We start from the raw sequence: 16,769 nt of genomic DNA, 5'->3' as shown, positions 1-16,769 counted from the left end.
CTAGTTCAGTGATTCAGTCCACTACACCACATGTGACATCATATACTGTATGCCATAAATGCCCCCATGAGTGATGAATGCTCTGGTTTTGGGGCGACCTGTACCAGAAAACAAAAATGGATAAATAGAGAGGATTCTTTGTTTTGGTACATAAAAAGCATCATGAAAAGATTCATTTATCTAAAAGTCAACAAGAAATCAAAATTGACCATATTTATTTTTTAAAGGGATAGTTCACCCAAAAATGAAAATTCTCTCATCATTTACTCACCCTCATGCCATCCCAGATTTGTATGACTTTCTATCTTCTGCAGAACACAAACGTCCTGGTTACTTTAGTAACCTCTGTTCCCTGATGGAGGGAACGAGACGTTGTGTCGATGTAGTGACACTAGGGGTCACTCTTGGGAGCCCTAAACACCTCTGATCTTTGAAAAAAAGGCCAGCGGGAATTGGCGAGTGGAATTTGCATGCAACTTCCCCGGACATACGGGTATAGAAGGAGCTGGTATGCAACCACTCATTCAGGTTTTGTGCTGAGGAGCCGAGACAAGGTCCCGGCCATTTCAGTGTGTAGTTCAGCATTGTGGCAAGAGGGACACAACTTCTCATTCCCTCCATCAGGGAACGGAGGTTACGAAAGTAACCAGGACGTTCCCTATCTGTCACTCACTCGACGTTGTGTTGATGTAGTGACACTAGGGGTCCCTATACAAAACGCCATGTCTACTGAAATGTGTTACGTGGACTAGCAGTGCGAGACAGGCAGACCTCTGTATGCCTCGTAGCCAGCGCACCAGGCCGTCACGTAACCTCCCCCAATGCTCTTATGAGCGTGGAACGGTCCTTCAGGAACAAGTCGACTGCCCAACAAACAGGGACAGGCTAGCCCAGCTGTAGCCTCTTTTCCTCTTTCTTCTCCCCACAAAGAGTGGAATTTGTTAACCGACTGGGGGCCATAAATGTCTACGTCGGGGGGGTGTCACTCCCAAGGGGAAGACACTGCAGAGACCACACCCCACCCAAAGAAAGGGGGGGGGGGGTCTGGGGGGTATTTCGAGTGGAAATACGTCACATGGTCTTACCGTGTCTTGTCAAAAGTATGTCATGTGGAGAAGTCGCCTGATAGGTCCTACCTGAGGGGGAGGAGTTTCTACAAGCATGGTGACTGGGGGCAGAGAGGCCTCTGCCCAAGGAAGACACAGTTTACCAACAGGGAAATGATTTAGCAGAAGATATATCACATGGGGTCACCTATGGGGAACCAGCACATGTGGAGCACCTACCCCAGTACAGGGCTTAGTTAGCACATGTACTGGGCCGGCAGCGAGTTTCTCCGCAAACTCGTCTGCCACAGGGCTAAGGAGGAATATCATCCAGGGATCACAACTTGTGAACACGACTGGGAGTCAAATGCACACGTCTTCACCTCATTGGAGGGGAAAGGCACTATACGCAAGCGGTACACCCGGCCTGCTGTCCCGGAACTTACCTGTTCAGACCTGACAACACACGGGATGAAACCGGCTCAACCCGGAGATTACAAAACCTCGCAAAGGTGTTGGGTGTCGCCCAGCCCACTGCTCTGCAGATGTCTGCCAAAGAGGCACCACTGTTCAGGGCCCAGGAGGCTGCTACACTCCTAGTAGAGTGGGCTCGTAGCGCCATGGGGGGCAGCACGTCCTGAACGTGATATGCCATCATGATGGCATCAATGACCCAGTGGGCGATCCTCTGTTTGGAGACAGCGCTTCCTTTCCGCTGTCCACCAAAGCAGACAAAGAGCTGCTCAGAGCTTCTAAAGTTCTGCGTGCAATCCAAATAGATGCGTAAAGCACGCACCGGACACAGCAACACTAAAGCTGGGTCTACCTCCTCCTGGGGCAGCGCTTGCAGTTTCACCACCTGATCCCTAAACGGGGTTGTGGGAACCTGGGCACATAGCCCAGTCAGGGTCTCAGGATCACGTGAGAGTAGCCCGGACCGAACTCCAGGCACGTTTCGCTGACAGAGAATGCCTGCAGGTCCCCTACCCTCTTGATGGAGGTGAGCGCAGTCAGGAGGGCTGTCTTCTAAGAGAGTGCCTTAAGCTCAGCTGACTCCAGGGGCTCGAAGGGGGCTCCCCGTAGACCCCGAAGGACTACAGAGAGGTCCCATGAGGGGATGAGACACGGTCTGGAGGGATTCAACCTCATTGCGCCTCTCAGGAACCTGATGATCAGGTTGTGCTTCCCTAAGGACTTACCGTCCACTGTGTCGTGGTGTGCTGCTAAAGCAGCTACTTACACCTTCAAGGTGGAGGGGGATAGCCGCCCCCCCAGCCTCTCCTGCAGGAAGGAAAGCACCGATCCGACTGTGCATCTCTGGGGGTCTTCGCGTCGGGAAAAACACCACTTAGCAAACAGACGCCACTTCAAAGCATACAGGCGCCTCATAGAGGGAGCCCTAGCCTGAGTGATCGTGTCTACCACCATGGGTGGTAGGCCACTTAGGTCTTCCGTGTCCCATCCAAGGGCCAGGCGTGGAGATTCCAGAGGTCTGGTCGTGGGTGCCAGATGGTGCCCCATCCCTGAGAAAGAAGGTCCTTCCTCAGGGGAATTCGCCGGAGGATTCCCGGAAAGCAAACAGGTCTACCTGTGCTCGACCGAATCGATTCTAGATCAGCTGGACCACCTGGGGGGGAGTCTCCACTCTCCCCTGAGCGAAACCTGTCATGACAGCGCGTCCGCTGCGGTGCTGAGGTCGCCCAGCATGTGAGTGCCTCGTAGCGACTTGAGGCGCTGCTGACTCCAGAGGAGGAGACGGCAGGCGAGTTGTGACATGCAACGGGAGCACAGACCGCCTTGATGGTTGATGTACGCTACTGTTGCCGTGTTGTCCATCCGGACCAACACGTGTTTGCCCTGGATCAACGGCCGGAACCACTTGCATGCAAATTCCACTCACCAATTCTCATTGACCTTTTTTCAAAAATCAGAGGTGCTTAGGGCTCCCAAGAGTCCTAGTGTCTAGTGTCCCTAGTGTCAATAGGAAACTAAGATCTTTACAAAAAAATCTCAGCTCTGTAGTTCCTTTCAACGAAAGTGAATTGTGGCCAGAAATCTGAAGGTCCAGAAAGCAGATAAAAACAGTATAAAAGTAATCCATACGTCTCCAGTGGTTAAATCCATATCTTCAGAAGTGATATGATAAGTGTGGGTGAGCAACAGACAATATTTAAATCCTTTTTTACTATAAATTTCCACTTTCACATTTACTTTCAGAAGTTACTAGTTTTATTGTACATGATTAGTCAATGTTTGTCTTTGTAATCTTTATGGCTGTCAATTGGAAATTATTTTTTTAAATGAAATTAATTACACGACATGCCGATTGATTAATCGAATCAATATTTGTTGACAAAGGCCTCCAAATAAAGATAATTCCATATAAATTATACATCATTCAAATAATTAAAAATATAATACATCTAATGTAATAATTCATATTGAAATATTTTGCATTATTGTGGAAGACGAGTAAAGCATTTATTAGACAATACAAAAAGTGGCTTTAGAAGTCAATATATTGTATGTTTTATTCCCATTTAATTGAATGAACCAGTTAATTGCTATTGAACCAGCAATCCATTTTACATTCGAGTTGGCCAGTCTGTCTTAATCTCACAGGACGTGTTCTTGCGTTCAGTCTGCGCTATTTTGAATTGTCGTTTTATGTACATATGCATCAGACTGATGCTGTTTCAAGTTAAAAGTTGTTGAAATTTTGAAAATCTCATCTTGAGATCCCTGCATTCTGTTGTGGTTCATCCAGCTGTCAAGAATGCATCCTCTGTGTCCTCATTCTATGGCTGCGCTGCTTGTGAGGTGTGCTGAGGCACGCGGACTGCCCCATGCTGACACGGCTTGTAAAAACACATCAAAATGTAACAACTTCTCTGTCCCTGAAATTACTTTTCTTTTTGACTGACATCAAGAATAAATCTTACTTTTGTAACCCCTCCCCTTCAACCACATGGCTCCATTCTGGTACTGTATGTGATACCCACTTTTCACAATCCAGTCAATTCCCAGTGGATAAAATCAAGTCCCGCTCTACATTTTTTCTCATTGAATATCTTGTCTCACCTGGAAATACATCAGATTACTTATGTAAAATTGGTTTGCGAACAACATCTCACATTGTCTTGAAATGTAATTAGTCAGATTTAGGTAAATAAATATACTCATTTAAATTACACGAAACACAAACCCAATAAATCATTCCGAGGGATCCAGTCATAGATTCTGGTGTTTGCACCAAGAGTATCTGGCTTCTCTCCAGCGTGTCGCCATAAGACACACACACACACACACACACACACACACACACACACACACACACACAAAAACACATACAGAGGCTCAGTCTCAACTGCAGAGTATGTCCTGGCATAGACAAAAACATATTATAGAGAATTACTACCTGAAAGTTCACACTGAATCGTTGCAAGACAAAATTAATCAAGAAGATTTTCAATATCATATGACTTGAGGGTTGAACTTAGCACCCATACCAATTAAAACATCAAGAAGCAGTGTTCATTTGTTTGTAAGATTTGGAAAGAACAAAAGAAGGATGTAAAAATGGTAAGTTACCTTCTGAGGTATCTGTGCCAGCGCAGAGGCAATTGTATTACTCCTCTCTTTTTTGTCATGTTCTTCTCCAATGACCCCAGTGTGAACACCACTATCCCATCATCCCCAGAACTCTGCACAAACTCCTCCATATACTACACACAAAAGAACAACATGAATCATGATATCATGTGAAAAACATGACTCTATATACATTTCTGCAAAACCTGAAATGTTACCTTACAATTCACTGAAGGTTTCAAGCGAAATATCCAACAGTGGTGCTAAAAACCAAGTTCTGTTTTCTCAAATACCAATTTGAATTTAATAAAGTTTAAAACATTAAAAAATTGTTTATGAGCCTTTTCCTTGACTTATAATTCAAACCATATGTATGTGTAATGAAATACATATCTTGGGTGTTATTAACAGCAAATGGGATAAGATATTGAAAGGACAGATGCACCTTGGGTGTCAGCTTGGCAGGGGTGAAGTTGAGCCCTCCAACATATTTGAAGTTGGGCAGAAATGGCTGAGGAAACTCAAAATCCCAGTAGGTTCAGATTGACCAGATATCAGCTTTACCCATCATCTCACAAAAGGAAGTGGGTCATCCTGGAATGAGGAGTGCTTGATAATGTTGTGGGGTCTAGACATGTGTTCCTCAGTTTGTTTTGATTTTAAATTGTGGAAATAGTAGGCACTAACAAAGTAAACAGGGCTATGCACTTCAGGGGTTTGAAAGCAGAAATGTGAAGCTTGTAAATGTGAAACACTCACATGATTCTTCCCTTAAAATGTGTATTATCTGAGCTTTAAAGTTGCCTAAATCATCATTGTATTCCCCTGCTGTAAAAAACAAAACAAAACAAAAAAAGAAACCTTCACAAAAATTCTAATGGTTGTATTAGTTATTATAATGGGAATAGTATTGGTTTAATTGAAAACTAATCATCCCAGTGGGTCTCTAGTGAATGAATGAATGTTACATTTATATAGCACTTTTTCTGACACTACACTCAAAGCACTTTACACAGAGAAAAGGGGGTTCTCCTCAACCACCATCAGTGTGCAGCATCCACCTGGATGGTGCAACAGCAGTCATAGTGCACCAGTATGCTCACCACACACCAGCTATATTGGTGGAGAGGAGAGTTAGAGCCAATTAGTGGATGGGGATTATTAGGAGGCCATGGGGGAATTTAGCCAGGACACCAGGGTTACACCCCTACTCTTTACAAGAAGTGCTCTAGGATTTTTAATGACCAGAGAGTCAGGACCTCAGTTTAACATCTCATCTAAAGTGCCTTTTTTACAGTATAGTGTTCCCATCACTATACTGGGGTATTAGGACCCACACAGACCACAGGGTGAGCACCCCCTGCTGGCCTCCCTAATTCCTCTTCCAGCAGCAACCTTAGTTTTCCCCAGGAGGTCTCCCATCCAGGTACTGACCAGGCTCAACCCTGCTTAGCTTCATGGGCAACTGGTCTTGAACTAGAGGTTGATGTGGCTGCTGATATGTGGAAATGGCTATTATTGGTGGTATGTTATGTCTAGTGGATTCCATTAGGGACCAAACCATTGTAGATGAAACCATTAGAATTTCTATTGTTTTTTTTTGTTTTTTGTTTTGTTTTGTTTTTCAGCAAGATCGTCACCCAGGTAATTTCTGCTGGTGGATTTGTCTTTATGTGAACAATCCCTTGCATGTGTCATGTGATATTTGCGAGGTTGACTGGCTTTAAGTTTAATGTTCAAGATAACTAATCATAATTTAATGTGTAAATACCGCTAAACTGTAAGTGGGCCATTTGACTGATTTCTCTGAAAATGTTGTGGTTCAGTGGCGCTTACAACATTGCAGTTTGTTTTGGTATCCTGACCGGGCTTGACATCGCAACATTGGCTCAATGACTGGAATACCTGTTTGTTCGACCTATTGAAGATGGAAGAATTGTTTGGGGAAAACTGTTTTGAAAACCTCATAATTTTGGGTGATGCTAGTGGTGCAGAAAAACGTGCCTTTAACTCACCTCAATATTCAGTGTAGTAGTTGTGATATTTTTTCCACAGACTAAAGGCCAAAGCATCTTGAGAAAGGTAGAAGAGCATGTTGATGATTCGCTCGGTAAAGCTCATCTTGTCTGTGAGTTTACTCATGGCTCCAGGAACAAATGATGGTGGAGCCGGTATCTGACCACACATTCGCTCAAGTGTGTGAGTGATGGAGAACCGTAACGTGCACACCAAGGGAATGTTCAGCTGTTCAGCCACTATATTGCTGCATGGGCACATCGGGTCGGACAGAAGGACGTAAAATGTTTCATGCCGCAATTGGTCCATCAACTGTGGAGATTTTAGAATGCCGTCGCCATATGTAAGACACATATCCAGATGTTTGGAGACAAATTTAAATAATTTTATAGAAATCTGCAGTAGGTTTAACTCATCCATCTCATAGGTCGAGAAATGTAGAAGTTCCTTAAAGAAATAATTTAGTTATTTAGAAGACATGGACACATTAAAGGGCAGGTAGGAGAAGCGATCCAATTCTTTGGCTTCATTAACATAGAAACGTTTGGCAGCAGCACTGTTACACCGTATCCTCTGTCCATCAATGTTTCCAACACTATTTTCAGATTAATCCAATGACTGCCATCAGTACGCCAGACAAAAACATTCCCACATTCTGCTCTGCCGAGCGCAGTTAGCAGAGAAATGAGACAGACTACGAGTCTCATGATTACCTGTGATAAAGTGTGTGATCACTCAGTCTCTCTCAAACATACAGTATGCTATCATGTATAATTATTAACCTAGAATATGAACTTTAACAAGAGTGCAAGAACAAGAGCTAATAAATCAATAAACAGTTCAGGTAAAAGGTAGAGCATGTTCGCACGTGGGTTCATACTTGTCTGAAACTTAGGAACCCAAACTGTTATAAAGTTTGACTCTACGAAATAAAACATTAAATAAAATAATATAAACACAATTTTACATTTTAATATGAAAAGGCAGCACACACAGTGAGATAACTGTGCAAATGTGTTTTTAAAAATTATTGCATTAACAGTTGTGAAAAGTTATGTCTTTAACCATTTCTTAAAGGTAGCGAGGTGTTCAACTGTTTGGGTAGGTTCGAAAAGACGTAGTGCGCAGAGGTCGCCAACTTTCTGCAGAGTCAATCGCTACAGACCTCCAAAGTTCATGTGGCCTTCAGATTAGCTCAAGAACAGTGCGTAGAGAGCTTCATGGAATGGGTTTCCATGGCCGAGCAGCTGCATCCAAGCCATACATCACCAAGTGCAATGCAAAGCGTCGGATGCAGTGGTGTAAAGCACGCCGCCACTGGACTCTAGAGCAGTGGAGACGCGTTCTCTGGAGTGACGAATCACGCTACTCCATCTGGCAATCTGATGGACGAGTCTGGGTTTGGCGGTTGCCAGGAGAACGGTACTTGTCTGACTGCATTGTGCCAACTGTGAAGTTTGGTGGAGGGGGGATTATGGTGTGGGGTTGTTTTTCAGGAGCTGGGTTTGGCCCCTTAGTTCCAGTGAAAGGAACTCTGAATGCTTCAGCATACCAAGAGATTTTGGACAATTCCATGCTCCCAACTTTGTGGGAACAGTTTGGGGATGGCCCCTTCCTGTTCCAACATGACTGTGCACCAGTGCACAAAGCAAGGTCCATAAAGACATGGATGAGCGAGTTTGGTGTGGAAGAACTTGACTGGCCTGCACAGAGTCCTGACCTCAACTCGATAGAGCACCTTTGGGATGAATTAGAGCGAAGACTGCGAGCCAGGCCTTCTCGTCCAACATCAGTGTCTGACCTCACAAATGCGCTTCTGGAAGAATGGTCAAAAATTCCCATAAACACACTCCTAAACCTTATGGAAAGCCTTCCCAGAAGAGTTGAAGCTGTTATAGCTGCAAAGGGTGGGCCGACGTCATATTAAACCCTATGCATTAAGAATGGGATGTCACTTAAGTTCATATGCGTCTAAAGGCAGATGAGCGAATACTTTTGGCAATATAGTGTATATATATATATATATATGATTATTGCTCCATTACTTTCAGATATTTCAAAATTACATTATCAACAAAAGTTGTTAATAAGCTGAATTTAATATATTTTGACATATATCCATTACGAAAATAAACCATGGTTTTACTACAATAACCACAATTTGAACATGTTATTTATTGTAAAGTATAGCTGCCTCAAAATTAACCATGCTTACTACAGTCATATTTACAACATTACTATAGCACAATCATAGTTACCTTATGTATACGACAGTATTACTATAATAAACCATGGTTTCCACACACACACACACACACACACACACACACACACACACACACACACACAAACTTGTTACAGTCATGGTTACTACAATATTGCTATATTAAAATTATGTGATGTCATACAGTACATGCAATAACAGCATCTCTAAAATGTTTGGATTAGTCAGTATCATGGTAATTGGCATTAAAAAAAAATCAACTAACGCCTTTAAATAAGACAGAAATGTTATCGAGACCTATTCTACAAATTATATGAATTTGTAAAATTTTGAACAATATGTGAAAAGTAAAATATATATATATATATATTTTAAGAAGAATAATCATGAATAAGCCTACTCATACTAACAGCTGCACACTGGAAATCTAGCAGTACTAGCAAGCTATAACGGACGACAGTTATATTTAAGACAATCAACCATGCAGCGCATCTCTCGATTACCAAATCTGTTCTAATCGTATTGATTTTAACCGATCATTTAAGGAAATTAGACAGGATCATAGAAAGAGATCACTTGTATGTTGCTGGTCGTCCTTGATGCTTGAAGTTAACTATAAAACGGTTTAAACCATTCAAAGTAAAAACACCCCTGCAATATTTTACAATGAACACTAGGGGCAGCAATGTCTTGCTTATTGATGACACATCAGAATAATACGAACTAGAAAACTCTGGTTGGTAATTACGTTGATTTTTAAAGTAAAAACAAACACACGATATATGCTGTATTATGTACGTATTCAAATCGTACTTTTAAATGAAACATTTAAAATATGTATTAATTTAATTCAAGTTTATTTGCATAGTGCTTTTCACAATACAGATCAAAAGCTGCTTTACAAAAGTAGTGCCTTACTATTTTAAGCAAATTAGCCAAAGGCAGCAATGGAAAGGAAAACAACTTCCTAAGATGTTTAGGTAGATGAGAAAGATACTTTGAGACAGCTGGGAAGCCCACCACCAAAGGCAATTTAAACTTGTTTATCTTTTTTATTTTCAATATTGTTCTCAGGCATTTGGACCCCATTGTATATACAAAAATACAAACATAGTCAGGTGTTCAGTGACAAAATATAAATTAGACAAAAAAATGTAAATAGTTGTAGCTAATTAATCTAACTGTCAATCAATAAATGTAATATTTTTGTATTCTTGGGGGGAGATTTTGATAAACATATGTCACAGGGGTGGAGAGACAAAATGTTTAGTGCAAAGAAGTCTAATCACTCTCTTTTGCTTTTATGCTTTGATCTAAAACAGCAACGCATTATAACATATTTACACATTTTATAGAAGATATAGAGGACTACAGTCACTATAGTGATGAGAAAAGCGAACACATCCAGACAGTGGTACTGGTACCAGGTAAGGTTATGGGCCTCCACACGCAGGTGTTTAGCACCCTTATTACGCATGACAAACTCTATCCAGAACACGGCCTCATCCAAAGGCTTAATTGGTCTGTCATGATGAATCCTGGACAAACGCATGGCATTCTCTTTATACCTGTGGAATAAACACAAACAGAACAAGTTACAACATAATGCTAAGCATTATACTCATTCTGAGAGAGTACATAGAGCCCTTAAAATATCTATTGAAGTTCATGGTTCTGTTGTAAAATGACACCGTAATAAACTCACGAGGGGTCTTTAATGACAGCGTTGAGTCCGTCCACCAGGTCTTGAGTCTGCATGCTGTTGAAGTCCATGATAACAGCAGCCCCTTGGCCTTCATATGGACCAAGTTATCTGGCTGGTCTGCAAACAAGGGAATCCCGACCATTGGAACACCATGATATATGGCCTCATAGATGCCATTAGTGCCCCCATGAGTAATGAATACTTTGGTTTTGGGGTGACCTGATCAGGAAACAAACATGGATAAACAGAGCATTCCTTTGCTTGAAATGTCTTCATGAAGATATCATTTTTTAAATGGTCAATACATGGAAGTCAGAATTAAATGAAGTCAGAGTTTGGTTATACAATGTTAAAATTAATCTAAACTCTCACAAATTGTAACACGAACCCAATAAATCATTCTGAGGGATCCAGTCATAAATTCTGGTGTTTGCACCAAGAGTATCTGGCTTCTCTCCAGAGTAACTCCATAAGACCTGCAAACAATATAAAGCACAAGTACACAACCTCATTCACAACCGCTGAGACTAAGACATTTTAGAGAATTGCTTCTTGAATAAATAAGTTCACGCGTTGACTGATGTGAAGAAGAGAATCAATGCCAAGTGACCTTCTGAGGTATTTGTGCAAGTGCAGAGGCAATTGTATCGCTCCTCTTTTTGGTCATGTTTTTCACCATAGACCCCAGTGTGAACACCACTATCCCATCATCACCTGAGCTTTGCACAAACTCCTCTATATCCTACACACAAAGAAAAAAAGGTCAGGGATGGGCAATAACACTTTTCTTTTCATGTAAAATGTATTTCCAAGTACTATGAAGGCTAGAGAGACTTCATATTTTTGTACACAATTATTAGATACAGCTTCACTGTCCTGATAAATATAAAGAAAATATTTTGAATCCTGAATATTTTTTAGGGTTGGTAAAGTAAATTTGTAAACATACACTATATTGCCAAAAGTATTCGCTCACCCATCCAAATAATTGAATTCAGGTGTTCCAATCACTTCCATGTCCACAGGTGTATAAAATGAAGCACCTAGGCATGCAGACTGCTTCTACAAACATTTGTGAAAGAATGGGCCGCTCTCAGGAGCTCAGTGAATTCCAGCGTGGTACTGTGATAGGATGCCACCTGTGCAACAAGTCCAGTCGTGAAATTTCCTCGCTACTAAATATTCCACAGTCAACTGTCAGTGGTATTATAACAAAGTGGAAGCGATTGGGAATGACAGCAACTCAGCCACGAAGTGGTAGGCCACGTAAAATGACAGCGGATGCTGAGGCGCATAGTGCGCAGAGGTCGGCAACTTTCTGCAGAGTCAATCGCTACAGACCTCCAAAATTCATGTGGCCTTCAGATTAGCTCAAGAACAGTGCGTAGAGAGCTTCATGGAATGGGTTTCCATGGCCGAGCAGCTGCATCCAAGCCATACATCACCAAGTGCAATGCAAAGAGTCGGATGTAGTGGTGTAAAGCACGTCGCCACTGGACTCTAGAGCAGTGGAGACGCGTTCTCTGGAGTGACGAATCACACTTCTCCATCTGGCAATCTGATGGACGAGTCTGGGTTTGGCGGTTGCCAGGAGAACGGTACTTGTCTGACTGCATTGTGCCAACTGTGAAGTTTGGTGGAGGGGGGATTATGGTGTGGGGTTGTTTTTCAGGAGCTGGGCTTGGCCCCTTAGTTCCAGTGAAAGGAACTCTGAATGCTTCAGCATACCAAGAGATTTTAGACAATTCCATGCTCCCAACTTTGTGGGAACAGTTTGGGGATGGCCCCTTCCTGTTCCAACATGACTGCGCACCAGTGCACAAAGCAAGGTCCATAAAGACATGGATGAGCGAGTTTGGTGTGGAAGAACTTGACTGGCCTGCACAGAGTCCTGACCTCAACCCGATAGAGCACCTTTGGGATGAATTAGAGCGAAGACTGCGAGCCAGGCCTTCTCGTCCAACATCAGTGTCTGACCTCACAAATGCGCTTCTGGAAGAATGGTCAAAAATTCCCATAAACACACTCCTAAACCTTGTGGAAAGCCTTCCCAGAAGAGTTGAAGCTGTTATAGCTGCAAAGGGTGGGCCGACGTCATATTAAACCCTATGGATTAAGAATGGGATGTCACTTAAGTTCATATGCGTCTAAAGGCAGATGAGCGAATACTTTTGGCAATATAGTGTATCTTAAAGGGATAGTTCACCCAAAAAAGATAACTCTCTCATCATTTACTCACCCTCATGCCATCCCAGATGTGACTTTTTCTTATGCAGAACACAAACTATGATTCTTAGAAGATTATATCAGCTCTGTAGGTCCGTACAATGCAAGTGAATGGTGGCTAGAACTTTGAAAATCCAAAAAGCATATAAAGGCAGCATAAAAAGAATAATCCATACGACTCCAGTTGTCAAAACCTTACCTTTAGAATCAAAATGATAGGTGTGGGTGAGAAACAGATCAATATTTAAGTAATTTTTTACTATAAATCTCCACTTTTAAACAGCCCTCCTAATTGCTAATTGCTCCTAACTGCTCTCTCCTTAGAGTTCTTCTTTTTTTGTTTTGGCGATTCGCATTCTTTGTGCATTTCGCTACTTACTGGGCAGGGAGAAGAATACACAACATCTTATGCCAGGTTCACCGTGAGCGGGGTGTGAGCAGCACGTTTTTGTTTCGCCGCCCATATTAACAGATGACACCGTTTACACTGCAAGCGTGAGTCGCGAGGTGATGCATCCCAGACGCGGTAGTGAGCGGAGAGCGGATTTGTTTTTGCCGTGTGGCTCATGCTGAGCTCAGCGGCTCTGGGTGCAGTACAACACAAAAATAATCAAGAGACTATAGAAAAGACACAAAAGCAAATCAAAATCATTTAAACCAAACCTATAGTACACTACAATTATATGTCTGCATTCAAGTAAACTCAATAAAATAACTTAATAAAGGAAAGAATTAATAAATTGCCAGACCTTTTTCCATTCTGTGTATACAGGTGTACAGTATAGACAATATTAACCAATCACAACCAAGTGTGCTGATAAGGATGAAGTGCACATGAATGCCCGCTGTTGTCCTTGAAGCAGTGATAACCTCAGCTTATTATGACCTTATTAAAGAAAACATTTGGCCTAGGACCGCATAGATAACTTTATTTTCTGCGCAGAGGCACTGCTGTTTCTCACGGAAGAGACGTGGCCAATGTGAACGTCCAATGCGACCGCTTCACTCACGCACCGCTCACGGAGGATGTGTGAACCCAGCGTTAAACAGGTTCTTTTTGGACCTTCAAAGTTCTGGCCACCTGAGCTGAGATATTCTTCTAAAAATCTTTGTTTGTGTTCAGCAGAAGAAAGGATGTCATACACATCTGGGATGTCATGAGGGCGAGTAAATTATGAGAGAATTTTCATTTTTGGGTGAACTATCCCTTTAAAATCTTGGCTATATATATATATATATATATATATATATATATATATATAATCACCATTATTGCCCAGAAAAAAGATACAGTTCATTTAACACACCTTGCCCTTTTGTGAAAACATGCCCTAATAGCAGGCCATGATGTCACACTATATATGGCAAGTTGTCACAATGGAACCTGCCTATTATTGTCTTTCTAAATAAATTTACACAAAACATTTAATGAAACAGCAAATGTGTAAAAGTTAAAATATGAATATATGAAACATAGTTTTTGGCAACAAATATTTTAATTAATACATTTTATTAAAGAGCACCTATTATGGTTTTTCAAATATGACCTTTCATGTAGTGTGTTATATAGCTGTTTGTGAATGTAAAAAAGTCTGCAAAGTTTCAAAAATCAAAGTGAACGACAAATGGAGTTACTGACTCCCAAAAGAAAGAACCGATTCTGAACACCTGAAATGAGTCGTTAGTAATTCCAGACTTACTTCCTGTACTAACCTACGTAATTTGGTAACAAAAATCCCGCTTCTGGTCTTCACTGGCTGCTCGCGAACAGCTTTGACCCGCCCTCAAACACTACACTAAGCGGTAGATTAATCACAACAGACTGGGGCATCTGACCAATCAGAGCAGAGTAGGCTCTCTGAAAGGAGGAGTTTAGAATGAATCCTTTCATTGAATGAGTCGCTTTTGACACTGGAAAAAAAGGTAATGCTGCAATTTAAATTATGAGCAAATTAAAGTGTTTTTTGACCTTGAATGCATGTAAATCTATTGTATGAGACCTTTAAAACAAAATTAGGCACGTTTAAAAACCATAATAGGTGCTCTTTAATTTATACATATGTTGGCAAGCTTCATGTTGATTGACTTCCAAACTGAGGCATCCAAGTTACTGTGGCATCGTTGTTCAACAGGACTAAAGACTAGGGCTGTTTTACTCTTACAAAAATGCAAGAGAAAACTACAAAATTTAAATCTGTGCAAGCACAAATGAAATTAGGTGCTACAGCAGAGGACAAGATTTTGTAGTAAATAAATACATTTTGGTCTGTTCCTCAAACACAAGGCTATGGCTTCATAAGACTTGGTTAATAGCATTTTTTTCTTTTTTGCTGTTTTGGGTCTGAAATTCATATCTCTGGTAAGTGAGTGTGACGAGGAGGAAGGCGGAGGAAGGATAAATGCAGCGGAATGCGGCAGTTCGGGAGAGAGAGAGACACATGCAGCTGCCATGTGTGTGTTTTTCTCCCGAACTGCTGCGTTCTGCTGCATTTATCCCTCTCCTCGGCTGATTAGCCCAATTGGGGGCCGGAAGTGTGTAGTCACGGCCCGGCCCTGCCCTCCTCCTTGTCACAGTGAGTTTTTTTTACCCAAAACTAGGCAGGATATTAAAAAGGACAGAAGCACCTTGGGTAACGGCTTGGCAGGGGTACAGTGAATCCCTCCAATGTATTTGAAGTTGGGCAAGAATGGCCGTGGAAACTCAAAGTCCCAGTAAGTTCTGATTAACCAGAGATCAGTTTTACCCATCATCTCACAAAAGGTAATGGGTCGTCCTGGAATTTCACAAGGAGAAATTTTTGCATAGCATGTTTAGGGTTATGATGGTCCTTGTCAGTCACCGTGTTTTTGCCGAGACATGTTCCATTTGTCAGTTCTGAAACAACATTTCTGTCCATGAAACCAAGTCCTAACTTTCCCTATACTTAAACCTAACCATAACCTATAAACATAACCAATGGTGTGCAAGCCCCTAACGCCAGCCCCAACCCTAACCTTTTCCCTATCCCTAAAATCTGAATGGTTAATGAGAATGCAGTTCCACAACTAACATGAATGGTGATCCAGGAACATGGTCTACTTGGCAAAATCACAGTCATCGTCATGGTCAGTGTGAACCAATCATAGGTCTTAATTTGGAGTATTGAACTCACCTAAATATTCAGTGTAGTAGTTGTCAAATTTCTTCCACAGAATATTGGCCAAAGCATCTTGAGAAAGGTAGAAGAGCATGTTGATGATTCGCTCTGTAAAGCTCATCTTGTCTGTGAGTTTACTCATGGCTCCAGGAACAAATGATGGTGGAGCCGGTATCTGACCACACATCCGCTCTGCAGTGTTAGCGATGGAGAATCGGAATGTGTACACCAAGGGAATGTTCAGTTTTTCAGCCAATAAATCATTGCACGGGAAGATCGGGTCAGCCAGAATAACGTTAAATTTTCCACGCTGCAATGTTTCCATTATCTCTGGAGATTTTAGAACTCCGTCGCAGAATGAAAGCCACATATCTTGATTCTTTACAAAAATCTGGTAGAATTTGATATAAATCTGAAGTATATTCAATTGATCCATCTCATACATTGAGAAATTGATAAATTCCATGATTAAATCATGCATTTTGTTTGCAGTCATGGGCACATTAAAGAGCTGATAGGAGAAACGATACGATTCTTTGGCATCCATAAACATCGAGGCGTTTGGCTTCAGCACTGTTACACCGTGTCCTCTGTCTATTAACGTTTCCAACACGATTTTCATATTAATCCAATGACTGGCCTCAGTAGGCCAGACTAAAATATTCCCACATTCTGTGCTGCTGAGCACAGTTAGCACAGAAATGAGACAGACTACGAGTCTCATGCTTACTTGTGATACAGTGTATGTTCACTCAGTCTCTCTCAAACATAAGCTATCATGTATAATTATTAACCCAGAATATGAACTTCAAATAGAGTGCAAA

The 16,769-nt window shown here is 41.7% G+C and overlaps 2 pseudogenes; both read right to left on the bottom strand.

Moving 5' to 3' along the window:
- Positions 1–21: 21 nt before the first annotated feature.
- Positions 22–7,360, bottom strand: LOC127430469 (UDP-glucuronosyltransferase 2A2-like; annotated as a pseudogene).
- Positions 7,361–9,277: 1,917 nt separating this feature from the next.
- Positions 9,278–16,697, bottom strand: LOC127430314 (UDP-glucuronosyltransferase 2A1-like; annotated as a pseudogene).
- Between the last annotated feature and the right edge of the window lie 72 nt (positions 16,698–16,769).

The sequence above is a fragment of the Myxocyprinus asiaticus genome, chromosome 3 (genome assembly GCF_019703515.2).
Source record: "Myxocyprinus asiaticus isolate MX2 ecotype Aquarium Trade chromosome 3, UBuf_Myxa_2, whole genome shotgun sequence".
Lineage (NCBI taxonomy): Eukaryota > Metazoa > Chordata > Actinopteri > Cypriniformes > Catostomidae > Myxocyprinus > Myxocyprinus asiaticus.
This window is presented reverse-complemented; position numbering and strand designations above follow the sequence as displayed.